Source organism: Triturus cristatus, chromosome 11, assembly GCF_964204655.1.
Source record: "Triturus cristatus chromosome 11, aTriCri1.1, whole genome shotgun sequence".
Classification (NCBI taxonomy): domain Eukaryota; kingdom Metazoa; phylum Chordata; class Amphibia; order Caudata; family Salamandridae; genus Triturus; species Triturus cristatus.
This window is the reverse complement of record NC_140594.1, coordinates 918,560,145-918,578,600: the sequence shown is the minus strand read 5'-3', so window position 1 is coordinate 918,578,600 and position 18,456 is coordinate 918,560,145. Positions and strand designations below refer to the sequence as shown.

The 18,456-nt window shown below is 40.6% G+C and overlaps 1 pseudogene across 1 annotated transcript in view; it reads left to right on the top strand.

Moving 5' to 3' along the window:
* Positions 1–7,783: 7,783 nt before the first annotated feature.
* The window catches only part of LOC146785611 (arylacetamide deacetylase-like), a 41,771-nt pseudogene continuing 31,098 nt past the window's right edge, over positions 7,784–18,456 (top strand). Inside the window, exons 1-2 of the transcript XR_014970372.1 lie at positions 7,784–7,927; positions 8,412–8,910. The product of XR_014970372.1 is annotated as an arylacetamide deacetylase-like (transcript). The remainder of the gene's footprint in view (positions 7,928–8,411; positions 8,911–18,456) is intronic.

Here is an 18,456-nt window from a genome sequence, read left to right as displayed (position 1 = left end):
ACCAGCCTCCACTTCCCCGGATACTCCTGTGAGACTCTCTGGATGCAGTATGGCAAGCACCTTCTCCTCCCATTGTGTGAATGGTTTTGGTGGAATGGGAGGGCCACCGCCAGTCTTCTGAGCCAGCTCATGGTTCTTGCTCCTCCTCTCCATGACCACCCTCTTCAGATCATGCCATCGCTTCATGAACCCCTTTTTTGATCTTTGGGTGGTCCCTACTGCATTGACCCTTGCATTCATCCTTGCCCACATTTGTGTCCTTGTGGCTAATGGTGTCTGTTGGACCAGGGTACCAATAAGCTGTTGTTCCACTCTGACTATCTCATCCACATAACCTTCAACTCACTCTCAGTCAATTTGGAAATTTTCTGTGTGGACATGGTGTGTGGTGTGCAAAGTGGTTGTGAGTGCAGGAGTGTGAGTGGTGGTTGTGGTTGTGCTCTGTATGATGTGTGTTGTGCAGGGGGGTTTGTTGTGCAGGTGTGGAGGTGGTGCTGTGTGTGGTGTGGCTAGTGATGTTGTGTCCTTTGCCTCTCCTGTCAGCTGGGGTATGTGGCCCTTCTCTCCTGGAGTATTGCAAAGGATTGTGGTCAGGGAAGGGGCTGGTTTTATACTCAGCTATGTGGGTGTGTACAATTGGGTTGTTGCTGTCAGGTGTGTTGTCCTGGGATTTGTATGTTTCTTTTTGCCATGTGGGTGTGTCATTGGAGTGTGATTTGTGTATTTGGGGGGCATGGCTAGTTTTCTGTTTGTACTTTTTGGCCTTCTTGTGGGTTTTTTGCTTCGTCTGCCATATTTTTTACGGATCGTCCACCACGGTGGCTGTGCTTCAGCTCTTCTGCTGGCTCTCCCATTCATCCCATTGTGCGACCGCGGCGGTCGGAGATATCCTAATTTCCGGTGCGGAGTCTCCGCTATACTTGCGGCGGGTTGGTGTTTTTCTGCCACGAATCCGACCGCCGCGGATGGATTTTGGCCATCTCCGCCCACTATGGGCGTTTTTTCTTGGCCTCGTTCCGCCGCAGTCGTTCTTTTTTGGGCGGTTGATTCTAATTTGGCCGCCGGTTTTCCCACTGTGCCGGCGGGCAGTTGTTTTCCGCTTCCATGGCGGTCGGGGTGCTTTTCCGCCCACCATCCTAATTGACCCCATAGTTTGGTATTTTAATTATAAAAATATTTGTGTTGAGCTTTTTATATGTATTAATGTATTACTATTGTAATAAATATGTAATTGACAATGTATTAATAATTATAATAATATGTAATTTGTTAATTTTCTAAACAAAATGATATATAGATATTTTATATTTAAATATTTATATATCATGTTATTGGTATAGTTTTTATTTTTTTTATTTTCTCGAAGTAATGTTGTACAGAGTGCCGTTGGAGTAGTACATTTAACCTCTTTGTAATCCAACATGTTCCCTACTGTTCCACTGACTGGTGTGGGAATTGAACTTTTTTCCCCTCCACAATGTTTAAGACTTTCCCCACTGTTGCATTTATTGGAGTTGGAATAGTACATTTTACCCCTCAGCTATCCAACAGTTTCCCTACTGTTCCACTTACTGGAGAGGGAATAGTAAATTTGACCCCTTCTCAATCTCCAACACTTTCTTCTGTTACACTGCATGGAGTGGGAAGTGTAAATGTTACCCCTCCTGGATCCAACATTTTCTCTACTGTTGTATAAATTGGAGTGGGAATAGTATATGTATTATATGTAGAATTTTATGGTTTACTTTCTATTGTTTAGATTTATATTATTATGTTTTTGTGTACTTAAAAGTATGATAATTTTAATTATGAATGTTTTTAACATGTGATATATCTTTATTAAATTGTAATTTTTTAAGTTGCTTACGTTTTCATTTGTTATTAAATTGGTAAGTAAAAAAATGTGTAATTTGTATATAATGTATATATTTGTTATATTATTACATTTAAAATAAGTAATTTTAAAAATATAGTATAAATTTAAAATACTCGTTTATTATTAGTTTAATATTTTTAATTAGATATATGTAAATATGTCAATTCCAATTGTACATATTTGGACGAATTCTGTTTGTGAGTCATGAACTTAGAAGCACTAAGCTTTCTTGTTTTGCATTTAGTAGCACAAACAAGAAAACGTGATCAGTAATGTGTAATATTTATTATGATTGGTTTGGTCTTTATTTAAAAAAGACAGGCCTCTTTCTATGTTTGCACTCTGTCTTGAACTAATTTAAATATGTGCATCATGTGCTTTTATGTTTGACACTATATATATACACTGACTGGTCCAGCGCGTCATGTGATCAAGACTGCCGTTGGGCAGTCGAAACGCGTCAGGCTGGGCACTTGCTTATAATGGAATATGCACTTGCCATTTGAATCTGAAAAAATAAAAATTAATTTTCTCCATGTTGTGGTCCGTACCTGCTTTGGATCGAGAAAAGGATCGTCTCAGGATTGTGGCTACTGTGTGATTTTAACGAAGTACGGCTGTCTTTGTTATTACGGACCCTCCCTCCATGTTGTGGCTGGCAGGGATACAGCCGATATCATGGAAGTGACTTGTTGCTAAACCCGGAAGGGGTATTCACTGAAGCCAGCCCCCCGCAGTTCCATGCTGAGAGTCGGAGCTTGGTTTTACCGAGAGGATTTAGCGTAAGGACCCGAGGAGTTGGAGGATGCTGAAGGTACCGGAATCGCTGTTCCAAACGGTAAGCAGCTCGTCGGGCTGATAACTTAAATATTGCGGGTGGAAGTGATAGTGGAGCTAATTAGACATACCATGCAGAAGAAGTGTTTGGGAGTATAAAGATTGAATGCAGATTATTTGAATTATTATGTTATCGGCAGCAGACGCGCTAAAGGACCGTGAAGCGGCAGCAGACACCCTATTCTCTAACACATCAGAAGTTGATGAGATACGTATTAAGCAAATCAGTAATACATGTATTAACAATGATGCTAAGACCTTACTAAAGAAGCTAGAAAAGCTACACTGTACTGAAATGACAAAATGGTGGGAAAAGAAATCGTTAGAAAAGTAAAAAGAGGTTGGGAGAGTCCGGCTGGGTTTGAGGGTGATGATTGCGCCCTCATTCAAAAATCCTAACCCCATGATGCTAAAGGAGTGGGCGACAAATAATTTAGATGCCTCAATGAATATGGTATCAATTTTGACAAAATACGCCGAGATTAATCGAGTTGGAATACTCAAACAAAATAGAAGATATCAATGCTCTGTTGGAAACTAATGAACACAAAGAACAAATCAAGAAAGGACCGGAGGAAATAGAAACAAGGCTAAAAAAACATGAGGAAACTATAAAAGAACGAGAAATCTACAAATTTGCAAGAGATAAATGCGACTATGAGACAGGGCGCGTGTTCACATTTTCAAAGAAATTTGAGAACATAAAGCGTCGAGCACTAGCAAATGATGGTAGTAATAAAAAAAGTGCATCAACATCTATCATGCAAGCGGATTGTAATTTCTCCTCTGTGGAAATTAGTAGTGTGGACAGTAGCATTGAATCTGATGACAGCGTGGGACGTAAGACACCTCAAATACCTAACAATTTTGCACCAGGAGAGGAACTTTCTTTTTTAGTAGAAGACCTCCGGCAAACTCTAAAGCCACGCAATCAAGCACAGAAACAAGGAGCAGAAGGAACCAATGGAGAAAACAGAGGAGGAAACTCAAACTACAGAGGGAGAGGCAAGAACAGCTTCAACGACAAGAAATGAATAAGGTACCAAAAGATGTTGTTGATAATACTGTGATTAATTTATCTGAAATAACTTTATCGATTGCAGAAAAACAATTGCTGGCTCTTGGTTTATCGTACTGTCCCACCAATTTTTTCAAATACACACAAACAAGAGTAGATGTTTTTAAGTTTATTCGGAAATTGAAATTGAGAAAGCACTTTCAAATAAAAAATGCAGCAAGTATAGCATCCCAAACTAGACCTACTCAGGGACTTTGTTCAAACCTACAAGTTGCAGATGTTGGCACTATGTTAGCAGCACAATCTTTGGCAAATGACAATGACAGAGCAGGAAATTCTACACAGGAAAACCTACATAATGCAGGCATTATCTGCAATACTCCAGCCATCAACCCATTCAAGCCTTCATCTACTTGTATCCCAATGATGCCAAGGGACTCAATTGATGTGTTTAATGATTGTATGGTTGAGGATTTAAAAAAGTTTAATTGTACCGTCATGGAACAAAACAGACATCACAAACATTCAGAAATTCAGTACACTAAGTTCATCCAAAAATTACAAAAACATACAGAAGTTATCATTAATAAGGCTGATAAAGGTGGGAGTATTGTGCTGTGGCTGAGAACATTGTACATGGAAGAAGCCTGGCTGTCAGGGTTCACGGGAGGTTTCCTCCGCGTGATCCTGAAGCCACAACTGTATGTGCTGTTTCTCCTGCTAGACTGAATGGGAGAAATCATGGGGCCCCTAGCTGGCGAATGTGTTGGCGCCACTGGATGTCTAACATGGCCGCCGACGTGTTCGCGGGTCAGCGTTCTAGTGTTCACTGATTTCTAATGAAGCAGGTGAAGCGCGCTTCCCAAAGTTCTCAAGTGCACTTCACCAGAGAATTCAACGAGATAACACCTACCTTCACACCGTCGTGGAAGTTAGGGTAGGTCGCGTCGTAGTTTTGTCTGGTTTAGATTCGACAGACTTAATCTTTCATCAGGTGAGAGTTAAAAAGAGTAGTGTCTCAGGAAAATACCGGCGCATGCGCGTATGTATAGCGCATCCCAAAACTCTTTTCTGACTGGAAAGATAGAGAAAGTCAGAGCACTAATCTCCTCACACCTTGTAGCATTTTTAGAATGCGTGCATCTAGTGATCAAATAGGGTCTGAAGTAAATATGAAATCCATAGTAACTTCTTAGTTTTTGTTTAGAATGAGCGCAAGTCCTCTCTAGCGCTGTTCTTATAAAAGAATTAGTCTACAGGATTTTAAGGAAAGAAAAGAACACTAATCTCCTCAGACTGATTGGCATACTTAGAATGTTGCGCATATCGTGAACTATCTTTAGCGCTAATCTAGTTTAAAACTTACTCTTCAGGATTGTGAGGGAGGAAATAATCCCAAAGAAATTAAAATTTAAAACAACTAATAAGTACCTCTCGTTTCCATCAATTCCTGAATAAACTTAAAGAAGAATCATACACTGTGCTCAGGCAAAAGAACTTAGTAAGTTTCCCTAAAAGCAAACTACTTGATTAGTTAGACCATACAAGAATTCACAATACTTACCTTATGATTCTGTTCCAAGACACTTGACAATCTCCATTGGCACCTGAGGAGAGAGTTAGAGTGAGCCAGAGCAAATCAGTTGCAAGACACCACAACTGAGAAGATAGAAGAGAGGTTTGGCCCTGAATACTTCCTGGTAAGACAAGCTAACTTATTTTAAAAATACAGTAAGTTATAAACTCGAGTAGCAGAAAGGTAATTGAATGTAAATTGTTACAGCTTCCATTCAAAAAAGAAGACAAAGATATCGAGGGCTGTCTCTTCTCTTTTTCCCAATCCCCTTTCCCCCGTTGACACTTACCTGCTGAGATAGTCAGTAAAAGATTTGCAGAGACGTTCTGACGGGGGCATTGGGAATTTAGCAACATTCTGCTCCCATGTTATTTGAAGACTAAAAGGGTAGTCGGCTCTGACAGAGTGAAGTGCCCACGTTATCATTAACACCTGAGCAGAATGACGGAAGATTTTGATTTAAAAAATTTGAGTGAAATACTAGGAAATATACAAAGAGATTTAGGAGCAGTTAGAGAAGAGAAACAAATTTTAAGACAAGAGATACCTAATCTTAAGGGAAGAGAGGACTAGTCCCAAATCTACTGCTTTTGAAAACCAAGGACAAAATGTAAGTTCTAGCTCCTTACCCTTTGGTACCACCCAAGTTGTGCACTCTTTGTCCCCGGTAATTCCCCTCGCCCCTCCGGAGCGATTTAACGGAGACACACAAAAGACCCACATTTTTCTAACTCCATGTTCCCTTCATTTCATGTGCCGTCCTGCCATTTTCCCCGATGCTCAATCTTGCGTAGCGTTCATTCGTCTTATCTCAGTGGGGACGCTGCCTCCTGGTCAATGCCCTTAGTAACACAAGATGATCCAATCCTGTACAATCTCGAAGACTTTAAGAAGGAGTTTCTTCGTATATTTGATAGGAGAAAGGCATCGCAGGCTACGGATAATGAATTGCTAGAGCTTCGTCAAGGAAATAGAGACTTGGTAGCTTACCTGGCCCAATTCAATAAGTTGGTGGTGGAGATGAATTGGCCAGTAAGCAAAAGAGCAGCAGTGTTTTACAGGGGTTTGAGAGATGAAGTGAAGGATGCCCTATCTCCGTTCCAAATCGACCTACAAAGATCTCGGCGTTAATAGATTTAGTTCTAGTGATTGACTTTCGTTTAAATGAACGAAAAGGAGAAAAAAGAAGAGATTTTAAATCGAATGTCCCTCGGTTTGACCGAGTCAAGTCTGAATCTACACGAACTGTCAAGCATTCCACCGGAGAGGAGCCAATGCAGACTGGTGCCGTTAGAGGCCCCTTGTCTAAGGAAGAAAAGGAGAAAAGGCGTCAGAATAAACTTTGCATGTACTGCGGGGGGAGTGGCCACTTTGTTAAGGCTTGCCAGAAGAGACCCAAGGTCCAAATCAAGGAAAAGGAAAACTCTCAGCACCACCAGTAGGAGGAGTTGGACTGGTGGATGCAAGCCAAAATACAACTCCAATGGATCATCAATTAGCGAACACCTTACAGGTCTCTACACCACACTTGACATTATCTTTTACCTTGAAGTTTCGAAAAGTGATTTTGAAAGAAATCGCATTTATGATAGATTCCGGAGCGACTGGCAATTTCTGTGATCAAAAGTTTGCTGTTCGCATAGGTTTACAAGCAATCAGAAAAGATAAGAGTGAAAAGGTTAGAGCTGTAGACGGCTCTGATTTAACTTCAGGACCAATAACGAGCCACACGGAACCTGTACAAATAATTACTAAAGAGGTCCATCAAGAAATATTGCAGTTTGATCTAATAGACGCCCCTCAATTTCAACTTATCTTAGGACTACCTTGGCTCACAGAACACAATCCGTCAATTGACTGGGGGACCAGGACCATAGCCTTAAATTCAGAATATTGTACCAAACATTGTTTTCCGGAACCTGAAACACAGTTAGAAAAAAGTATGGCGGCACAGCTTTGTGACAATGGAAGAATAATATGCGTCATTCAAACTACTGAAATTCCCGAAAACCTTCAAGATTTCATGGATGTTTTTGATGAAGCCGAAGCAGAAGAGTTACCACCCCACCGACCTTATGACTGCAAGATTGATCTCGAGCCGAGAGCGAATTTACCATGCAGTCGAGTTTATGCACTCACAGAAAAGGGAAACCTCCATTTGAAAGAATACATAAAGAAAAATCTTGAAAACGGTTTTATTAGACCATCCCGATCACCTGTTTCCTCTCCCCTCTTCTTCTTGCCAAAGAAGGAAGGAGATCTTCAGACCTGCATAGACTTTCGAGCAATCAACAGAATAACAATAAAAAATCGTTATCCTTTACCTCTTATTTCTGTATTGATTGATCAAGTCAAAGAAGCAAAGATTTACACCCGCCTTGATCTTCGAGGAGCTTATCATCTAATCAGAGTGTGAGAAGGTGATGAATGGAAAACGGCCTTCAGGACTAAATACGGTCTCTATGAATATCAGTTAATGCCGTTCGATCTGTGTAATGCGCCAGCGGCATTCCAGTATTTCATCAATGATGTACTGAGTGACTTCATCGATCTATGTGTGATCGTCTACATAGACGATATACTAATTTACTCCAAATCAGAAGAGGAACATCACAAACAAGTCTGAGCAGTGCTGCAACGTCTCAGAGAAAACTCCTTGTATGTAAAGTTAGAGAAGTGCTTATTCAACACTGACACTGTGGAGTTCTTAGTATTCGTGTTATCGCCTTCTGGAATCACCATGGATGAGCAAAAGGTGAAGGCGGTCTCGGACTGGAAATCTCCAACCACCAATAAGGAAGTCCAGAGTTTCATAGGCTTTGCTAATTTTTATAGGAGATTTATCCATGGATTCTCTCAAAAGATTTTACCCTTAACCAGACTATTGAGAAAAGGAGTTCCTTTTAACTGGTCAGAGGAGGCAGAGCTAGCGTTCAACTTATTAAAAAAAAGTTTCATGTCGGCACCGATTCTACTTCATGCAGACCTCTCAGAGCCTTTTTATGTAGAGACGGACGCCTCGGAATTTGCCATAGGAGGTATATTGTCCCAGAGGCATAAGAAAACTGGCCAGCTGCATCCTGTAGCGTATCGTTCTCGTAAAGCTTAATCAAGCAGAATGCAACTACACCTTCACAGAAAAAGAGCTTCTGGCCATAAAGGATGCTTTTAAAGAATGGAGGCATTATCTGATGGGCGCCAAGCATACTGTGACGATATTTACTGACCACAGAAACCTGAAGTTTTTACGGTCAGCAAGAACCCTTACACCACGTCAACTTCGATGGTCGCTCTATTTTGCTGAATTCGACTTTGTTATCACGTATAGACCTGGTTCACAGAATGGGAAAGCTGACGCCTTGTCCAGAATGGATACTGAACACCAGAACATCAGGGTCGAAAGTCATCAGATAATTCCAGAAGACAGAATCATTGGAAGCATTTCCCTGGAACCTTTTGAAGATCAAATCCGAGAACACATGACTGCGGATCTCATTAACAACTGGGCTGCAGAAGACCCACTACGGACTGTACAAAACGGATTACCCTATCATGGGCAGGCACTATTCTTACCCACCACCGACCTTCAAACTAAAGCCTTACGTGAATGTCATGATCATCCATTAGCGGGTCATAAGGGTGTGCACAAGACTGAAGACCTGGTAAAACGTCAATTTTGGTGGCCGCGCATGAGCACTGACATTCAACAGTATGTTTTGGGTTGTGGGGTTTGCATTCGGGGAAAATCGGACAGACAGGCACCAAAAGGCCTTTTACAGCCTCTACCAATTCCTCCATATCCCTGGCACACAGTGTCTTTAGACTTAATTGTAGATCTACCATCCTCTCATGGCTTTGACACTATCTTAGTTTGTGTAGACACTTTCAGTAAAATGGCACATTTTGCACCTATTAAGGGCACACCTACATCACAACACTTGTCACAGCTTTTCAACCAACATGTAATCCGCCTTCACGGCATTCCTAAGGTGTTAATCACTGATAGAGGTTCCCAATTCATATCTGAATTTGGAAGGCCTACATTAAAGGTTTTGGCATAGACCATCGCTATTCCACTAGTTTCCATCCAGAATCAGATGGACAAACTGAACGCACAAATCAAGAGTTGGAACAATATCTTCGGCTCTATTTATTAGATGAGGAAGGTGATTGGGCTGACTTTTTATGGTCTGCTGAGTATGCCCACAATAATGCTCAAAATGTTTCCACTGGGTACTCCCCTTTTTTCATAACCTCTGGCAGACATCCTAACTCACACATTCACTTGACTGACATAGAAGTCCCTGCAGTTCAAGATTTTGCTCAACGTTTATTTAAAATCCACCAATCTGCTATGCAAAATTTGACTACCGCTAAGGCGTCTTACAAACGTTGTGCTGATCGGAAGAGACGACCAACACCCATCCTTCACGTTGGAGACCGTGTTTGGTTGTGCACAAAAAATGTACGCCTCAAGGGGACCCGTAAGTTCCAACCACGATTCATGGGTCCATACCCTATTGAAAAGTTCATAAATCCTGTAACTTATCATTTGACACTACCCGCTACTACTAAAATCCAGTTTTTCATGTCTCCCTACTTAAAAAAGTGCAACCAGCTTTACGACAAACATCTCCGCCTGCTCCCATACTTGTCGACAGAGAGCCTGAATATGAGGTGAAAAGAATTTTGGATTCAAAATCGAGCCATAATGACTTCTTTTATCTCATTGATTGGAAAGGTTTTGGACCTGAAGAGCGATCCTGGGAGAAAAGCTTGGATGTCCATGCCCCACGTTTGATTCGGGCCTTCTATGCAAAGTACCCTAATAAACCCCGCTTGGAGGAAACCCCGTTGAGAGGGGGTACTGTCAGGGTTCACAGGAGGTTTCCTCCGCATTTTCCTGAAGCCACAACTGTATGTGCTGGTTCTCCTGCTAGACTTAATGGGAGAATTTATGGGGCCCCTAGCTGGCAAATGTGTTGGCGCCGCTGGATGTCTAACATGGCCGCCGACGCGTTCGCGGGTCAGCATTCTAGTTTTCACTGATTTCTAATGAAGCAGGTGAAGTGCTTCCCAACGTTCTAAAGCGCACTTCACCAGAGAATTCAATGAGATAACACCTACCTTCACACCGTCGTGGAAGTTAGGGTAGGTTGCATCGTAGTTTTGTCGGGTTTAGATTCGACGGTCAACAGACTTAATCTTTCATCAGGTGAGAGTTAAAAAGAGTAGTGTCTCAGGAAAATACCGGCGCATGCGCGTATGTATAGCGCATCCCAAAACTCTTTTCTGACTGGAAAGATAGAGAAAGTCAGAGCACTAATCTCCTCAGACTGTGTAGCATTTTTAGAATACGCACATCTAGTGATCAAATAGGGTCTGAAGTAAATATGAAATCCATAGTAACTTCTTAGTTTTTGTTTAGAACGAGCGCAAGTCCTCTCTAGCGCTGTTCTTATAAAATAATTAGTCTACAGGATTTTGAGGAAAGAATAGAACACTAATCTCCTCAGACTGATAAGCATACTTAGAATTTTGCGCATATCGTACACTATTTTTAGCGCTAATCTAGTTTAAAACTTACTCTTCAGGATTGTGAGGGAGGAAATAATCCGAAAGAAATTAAAATTTATAACAACTAATAAGTACCTCTCGTTTCCATCAATTCCTGAATAAACTTAAAGAAGAATCATACACTGTGCTCAGGCAAAAGAACTTAGTAAGTTTCCTTAAAAGCAAACTACTTGATTAGTTAGACCATACAAGAATTCACAATACTTACCTTATGATTCTGTTCGAAAGACACTTGACAATCTCCATTGGCACCTGTAAGAAGAGCGGAGGAGAGAGTTAGAGTGAGCCAGAGCAAATCAGTTGCAAGACACCACAACTGAGAAGATAGAAGAGAGGTTTGGCCCTGAATACTTCCTGGTAAGACAAGCTAACATATTTTAAAAATACAGTAAGTTATAAACTCGAGTAGCAGAAAGGTAATTGAATGTCAATTGTTACAGCTTCCATTCAAAAAAGAAGACAAAGATATCCAGGGCTGTCTCTTCTCTTTTTCCCAATCCCCTTTCCCCCGTTGACACTTACCTGCTGAGAGAGTCAGTAAAAGATCTCGCAGAGACGTTCTGACGGGGGCATTGGGAATTTAGCAACATTCTGCTCCCGTGTTATTTGAAGACTAAAAGGGTAGTCGGTTCTGACACTGGCATCATCTCAATTAAATCAGTTGCTACAGAAAAGCGAGCTTCCAGGAACCAAGACAGAACAAAGATGATGTATTTGCTGAATTGGCACAATGGAAACGTGTGGGTCTACTAACTAAAAATGAATACAGCTTTTCAAAAAATTACCATCCTATGACTCCCATTTTGTATTTTATTCCTAAGGTGCACAAAAATGTGGTACCGGTCCCAGGCAGACCAGCCATTTTGGCACAGAAAAGCCTATTGGAAGCTATGTCAAAATATGTTGATCACTTTCTGCATGAATTTGTGGAAAGTCTGCCATCATTCATCAGGGATACCGGACACTTTTTGAGCAAATTAAAAAAGTCCAATGGGAGGAGGATTGCTATTTAATAGTGATGGACATTAGTTCGTTATATAGCAGTATTAATCATAGCGGTGGTAAAAATGCAGTTCGCTAGTATTTGGAGAAAAGGAGTATACACATGTACAAACACAACAAAATGCTTGTAAAAATGATCAATATTTGTCTAGTCCCCCACAATTACTTCTTTTTTAACAAGGAAGTTTTCCAACAGCTGCGCGAAGTGGCGATGGGGGCATGCTTCTCCCCTAGCTACGCGTGTTTACACGTGGGCTGGTGGGAGGAGCATGTCCTGAGGACCACTCACAAAGTTATTTTTGTTGAGCATATTCTCCACTGGTGGAGATTCATTGATGACGTTTGTCTGATTTGGAAGGGCTCTATTGAGTCAGTCAATAACTTTGTAGATGCAATTGATGATAATACATTGAATCTCAAGTTCACATCTGACATAAGCAATGTGAAGGTACAATTCTTGGATGTTGTAATCTATGTAAGGGAGGACACTATACATACTAGGCCACACAGAAAGTTAACGGCTGGAAACTCTGTGCTCCATGCGAATAGCTCACATCCCCACCATCTTATTCGTAGTATTCCCTATGGTAAATTTCTAAGAATCAAACGTATCTGTAGTCACGATGATGATCTTAAAACTTGCCAGGCTGAAGCTTTTGGAAGATTTTTAAATAGAGGATATAACGCCAGAGATCTAAAATCAGCTTGTGATAAGGCAAACAGTGTTATCAGTAATACTCAGCCACCTGCAACACCTGAGATTCATACACCATTTAGGCGGACTAATGATGATACTGACACCATTACCGTTGAATCAGTTGATAACATCAGATTGATAACTAATTTCTGTAAACAGGAGAGACAAGTTTGCAAGATTCTATACAAAAACTGGCCGATAATTCAGTCAGACATTACTATGTCACGAATCTTGCCAGAACTTCCCACTTTAACATTCAGAAGGGCGCCCACGATGAGGGATGCACTTGTAAGAAACAGTCCTGAGGTTAGTATTTCTAATACCTGGCTATCAGCTACATCAGGTTTTTTCAAGTGTAGCTCATATCGTGCTTGCAAATTTGGAAAAAATGTTTCTGAATACGTTACTGCCTTTAGCTCTGATCCTGTCAAAATACAAGGACATTATACTTGCAGAACTGATCATGCAGTATACATTTTAGAGTGCGCTTGACATCTATTATATGTGGGCAGCACAAAACTACAAGTTTTTAACAGGATTCTGCACCATCTTAGAGCGGTGGTCAATTCAGATCCTAACTATCCTGTGGCGCGGCATCTCAAATTAGTACATAACAACAATCTCAATGACCTCAGATATTAGGTTATCAGCTCAGTACCCAAAAACATCAGAGGGGGAAATAGAGAAAAAAGATTGAGACAGGGGAATCAGAATTTATCATGTTACTTGATACTAAAATGCCGAATGGCCTCAACAACAGTGATGATATGCACAATTTTTTATGAATGTTGTTGGTGGGGACGGTGATAATGGATATAATGATGAATCACAGTTTTGCTTTTAAATTGTTTTTTATTCCTGCTTCAGCCGGGTTTTAGTCTGGGTTTTCCTAGGTTTTATCTGGTTTTAGTGGAGGATATTACCGGTTTTGAGCTCTGGGATTTTATCTATTTTATCATCATTAATTTATAAAACTGTATGCACTTTAGTCTAATGGCTGCTAGATTTATGTTTTCTATTGTGGTTCAACATTATATATGAACTGGGGTGGTGATGTTTTTATCTGGTAGGGCTTTGGTTTTACTTAGTTTTATCTGGGGTTCCCCTAGGTTTTACTGGGTATTACGGGGCTCTTGCCGGTTTTGAAGCATTATAACACCAGTTCTACATAAGAATTCTGGACACTGGTCAACAATGTAAATTCTGAATTATAAAGACATGATATCCTAAGTTTTTGCTGCTAAATGAAAAATTAATGGGTTGCCAATATCAAAAACATATATATTTTTGTCTCAATAGATGTTACAAACAAATTAATCCGGAGATTGCGACTTGTTTATATACAACTACTAAGCATGTTAAGAGATCGGAATATGAGATGATACAAGGGACATCTGCTAGAAGCTGCTATGTATTTAATTGTATATATTTTTTCTGTAATTAAGCACTTTCACGCTAGCACTTTTTTGCACAATTTGCACATTTTCGTATATCAGTTGGTGATGCCAATAGACAAATTCTAGGAGTGCTAAGCTATTGGTGTCAATAGGCCTGAATTTTATACATATCAGTTAGTATAACTCGAAAATAAGCACTATGCTATAAGTTGTGTTTTAGAGATATGTCAATTCCAAGTGTACATATTTGGACAAATTCTGTTTGTGAGTCATGAACTTAGAGGCACTAAGCTTTCATTTTTTGCATTTAGTAGCACAAACAAGAAAACGCGATCAGTAATGTGTGACATTTATTATGATTGGTTTGGTCTTTATTTAAAAAAGACAGGCCTCTTTCTATGTTTGCACTCCGTCTTGAACTAATTTAAATATGTGTATCATGTGCTTTTAAGTTTGACACTATATATATATATATATACACTGATTGGTCCAGCGCATCATGTGATCAAGACTGCAGTCGAAACGCATCAGGCTGGGCGCTTGCTTATAATGGAATATGCACTTGCACATTTGCACATTTAAATCTGCAAAAATAAAAATTATTTTTCTCCACGTTGTTTGTGGCTTTGTGGCTACCATATATATATATATATATATATATATATTACCTACTGGCGGTCGCCAGTAGGTAGTTATAGTTAGGACCCCTTTTCCATAGGAAATCCGCAACATTCTATTTTGAATAACTTTGGCGCCGGTCGATGAATCCTCGCGAATTTCTCAAAATAGGTGGGGCGCTACGCTCCGCTCCTACCCTGAAAGTCTCGGGGGGATTCGTCAAGCGGGGGCTGAGATAAAAGGGGGGTCCCAAAACGCGTTTTTCCCATGCATTTTTCCATAGGACCTTTAGACAGAGCTACAGCCCGAACGGCTGAACAGAATTACTAGAAATTTGGCAGAGAGGTAGTCCCTATGTCAAGGAAGTGCCTTTTGTAGGTTTGGTGTAAATCTGTTCAGTAGATTCTGAGAAAATAGCCTTTAAATCAATATATATATCTGAGCCCGCTTACGGTACGCTTACCGTACGCTTACCGTACGCGTACGGTGGCGTGCGCGAGCACGATTCTGATTGGCTCTTTGATCTTAGTAAACATTCGAATCGGCCGTAACCAGGAAGCGGCGTCCGCCATTTTGTCTCTCGCACTGAGTGTTATTTTTCAAACATGATGCCCAAAAACATGTTACGGGGCTGTTTTGACAACTCCCTCCCACATAGTCATGTTGATGGAGTCCCCAAACATCCCCCAAGAGCAAAAACGGTTTTATTTTTTTTTCGGCAATTTCGCCGAGTACGCTTACCGTACGCTTACCGTAAGCGTACGGTAAAAAATAGAAATAAAAAAAACACTATCCACACTTACCCCACCCCCTGTGCTTTTGGTGGCCGTAGGCCACCAAATGTACAGGGCTTATTACATCAGTAAAAAAACTATATTTTGGCAACATGAAATTATAAAATCGAAATAAAAAAAACACTATCCACATTGACCCCACCCCCTGTGCTTTTGGTGGCCGAAGGCCACCAAATGTACAGGGCTTATTAAAGTTGATAAAAACCGTGCACGGAACGCACTGCGTTAAGTGGGCGCGCACGCCTCGAATGGCGTAAAGTAACTTAGCATTTAAAAAAACGTACAAATTCACTGAAAAAACCATAGGTTTCACACACGTTATAGTTAGGAATTAGCATTTAAAAAACCTTGCAAATTCACTGAAAAAACCATAGGTTTCACACATGTTATAGTTAGCGGAAATTTTACTGATAAAAAACCAATGAAATTGCCCCGTTATAGTTAGTGCTGGCAACTATAACTCACGCGACCGCAATCTTCTGCTGATGACATATGTGTCTTTATAAAAAAAAAATATTTGTAATATATGTATAGCTAAAAATGTATGGAAGAAGACATGGGCAAATAAGTGTCTAAATACAGTATTAGCATCAGCAGAGGATTGCGGTCGCGTGAGTTATAGTTGCCAGCACTAACTATAACGGGGCAATTTCATTGGTTTTTTATCAGTAAAATTTCCGCTAACTATAACATGTGTGAAACCTATGGTTTTTTCAGTGAATATATATATATATATATATATATTACCTACTGGCGGTCGCCAGTAGGTAGTTATAGTTAGGACCACGTTTCCATAGGAAATCCGCAACATTCTATTTTGAATAACTTTGGCGCCGGTCGACGAATCCTCGCGAATTTCTCAAAATAGGTGGGGCGCTACGCTCCGCTCCTACCCTGAAAGTCTCGGGGGGATCCGTCAAGCGGGGGCTGAGATAAAAGGGGGGTCCCAAAACGCGTTTTTCCCATGCATTTTTCCATAGGACCTTTAGAACGAGCTACAGCCCGAACGGCTGAACAGAATTACTCAAAATTTGGCAGAGAGGTAGTCCCTAGGTCAAGGAAGTGCCTTTTGTAGGTTTGGTGTAAATCTGTTCAGTAGATTCTGAGAAAATAGCCTTTAAATCAATATATATATCTGAGCCCGCTTACGGTACGCTTACCGTGCGCTTACGGTAAGCGTACGGTGGCGTGCGCGAGCGCGATTCTGATTGGCTCTTAGATCTTAGTAAACATTCGAATCGGCCGAAACCAGGAAGCGGCGGCCGCCATTTTGTGTATTTCACTCTGAAAAAAAAGAGTGAAAACAAGGAAAGGGGGCAATGAGGAGAGTTACAGACCCCCTAACAATTGTAAGGGGGTCAAAGAAGGACAGAAAAGTACAAAAAAAACATTTATTGATTTTAAAAAAAATCACGGGGTACGCGTACGGTAAGCTTACGGTAAGCGTACGGTAAAAAAAATAAAAATAAATAAATGAAAAGCAGATTTAAGAGTTTAGAAATTAGGGAGCTCTAAAAAGAGCTGTTGTGTTTATGGAGTCATTTTTTTAGTGGTACCTACAAGTAAGTACCGATGCAGAGTCTAAGGTTCAAGAGGAAGACTCTGTTCCCTTCATCATTGAAGTGCACACCATCTCCTCTATAAATGTCTTGCATGTCGTAACGCAAGTTGTTGTGGTAAATGGCACCCATACCATAGTCACGGAGGAAAGCAGAAACAGATTTGTTGACGTGCTTTCTTGCTTTGTCAATCTGTGGACAGAAATGATTGGACCAGTTCCATTTTTGCCTTTGGCATATGTTGGAAAACACAAAGGCAGTTTTAGGGAAAAGTGTAAACAGTTGTGCAAAGGTGTCCTTCATAAGCATTTCCAGACCTACCCCAGTCAAAGTGCCTAGGTCATTGCCACCACAGTGCACTATTATGAGGTCAGGGTGTTGGATTTGAATGAAGGATTTCACCAATGGCATCAATTGGTGCCACTTTAACCCTCTCTGACCAATCCATTTAATGTCTACATTTGGCAAAGCAAGGTCTCTCACCATATCTGTTTTCTCTGCAAACTTTTCACTCCAGAAGACATAGCTGTGCCCTACAATCCACACTGTGAACATCTTCAAAGGAGAACTGGATGCACTCAGGAGGTGTCTTTCAGTAGAATGGCAATATGAAAAGAAAGACAGTTTGGAAATGGAGGCATACATATTTTTTACAAAACAAAAAGAACTGATTGGCTGTTTCATACCATTCTAGAAAAAAAACTAGGCTGTATGTGAAAATTAATAGAAGCATGTTTTGTATTGGTACAAAAAAATGTGTAACCAAAGAACAGTACTATGGATTTGCTGTTAGGTTTGAAAAGTCAAGCACTCTTGCTCTGTGGAATTGAAACATTGTGTGTCGAACTTCTGACCTAACTGCACACAGCAGTGTTCCATGAGCTGTTGCTATGGTAGCAGGCAGAAGTCAAGTTGGGGGAAGGGTACTAGGCAGAAGTCAAGTTGGGGGCAGGGTACTTTTGGAAAAGGGTTGGTTTTCAACCAATAGAAATGTGTCATTACATTTGAAAAAAAGGGGGAAGCACTGAGATTTGAAACTTACATGTATATGTGTGGAAAAATAGAGGGAAAGTTTGCCATTATCTGGTTCTGCTGAGAGGAGAGAGGTGAACACAACAGAGATCCTGGCTCTGATAATCTGCTGTTTGAGTGTCACATTTCTTTCACAACTAACTAATTTTAAAGGTGAGTTTACAGTTTGAGAGGGGATGTATGTGGTAACTTAAGAAATGAATAATAGAAATGGGAATTGTTTTTGTTGTAGTTACACATGGTGGTTTCATAATGTGTCAGTCTGTAAAAGTGATTTTCACTTGGCCCGAAAAAAAAAGAGCAGTAAGTGTGCTTTCAAATTGGCAAAGAAATTTCGTTTTGGCACTAATGTGAAAACATGACTCTGTGTGCATAGAAGAATTATAGGCAGAGATTTATTGCGTCTTGCTCTGGTGATTTCACAGTTGCAGTAGATGGAAAAGAGGAGCGAATTTTTGGGGGAAGAAGCAGAG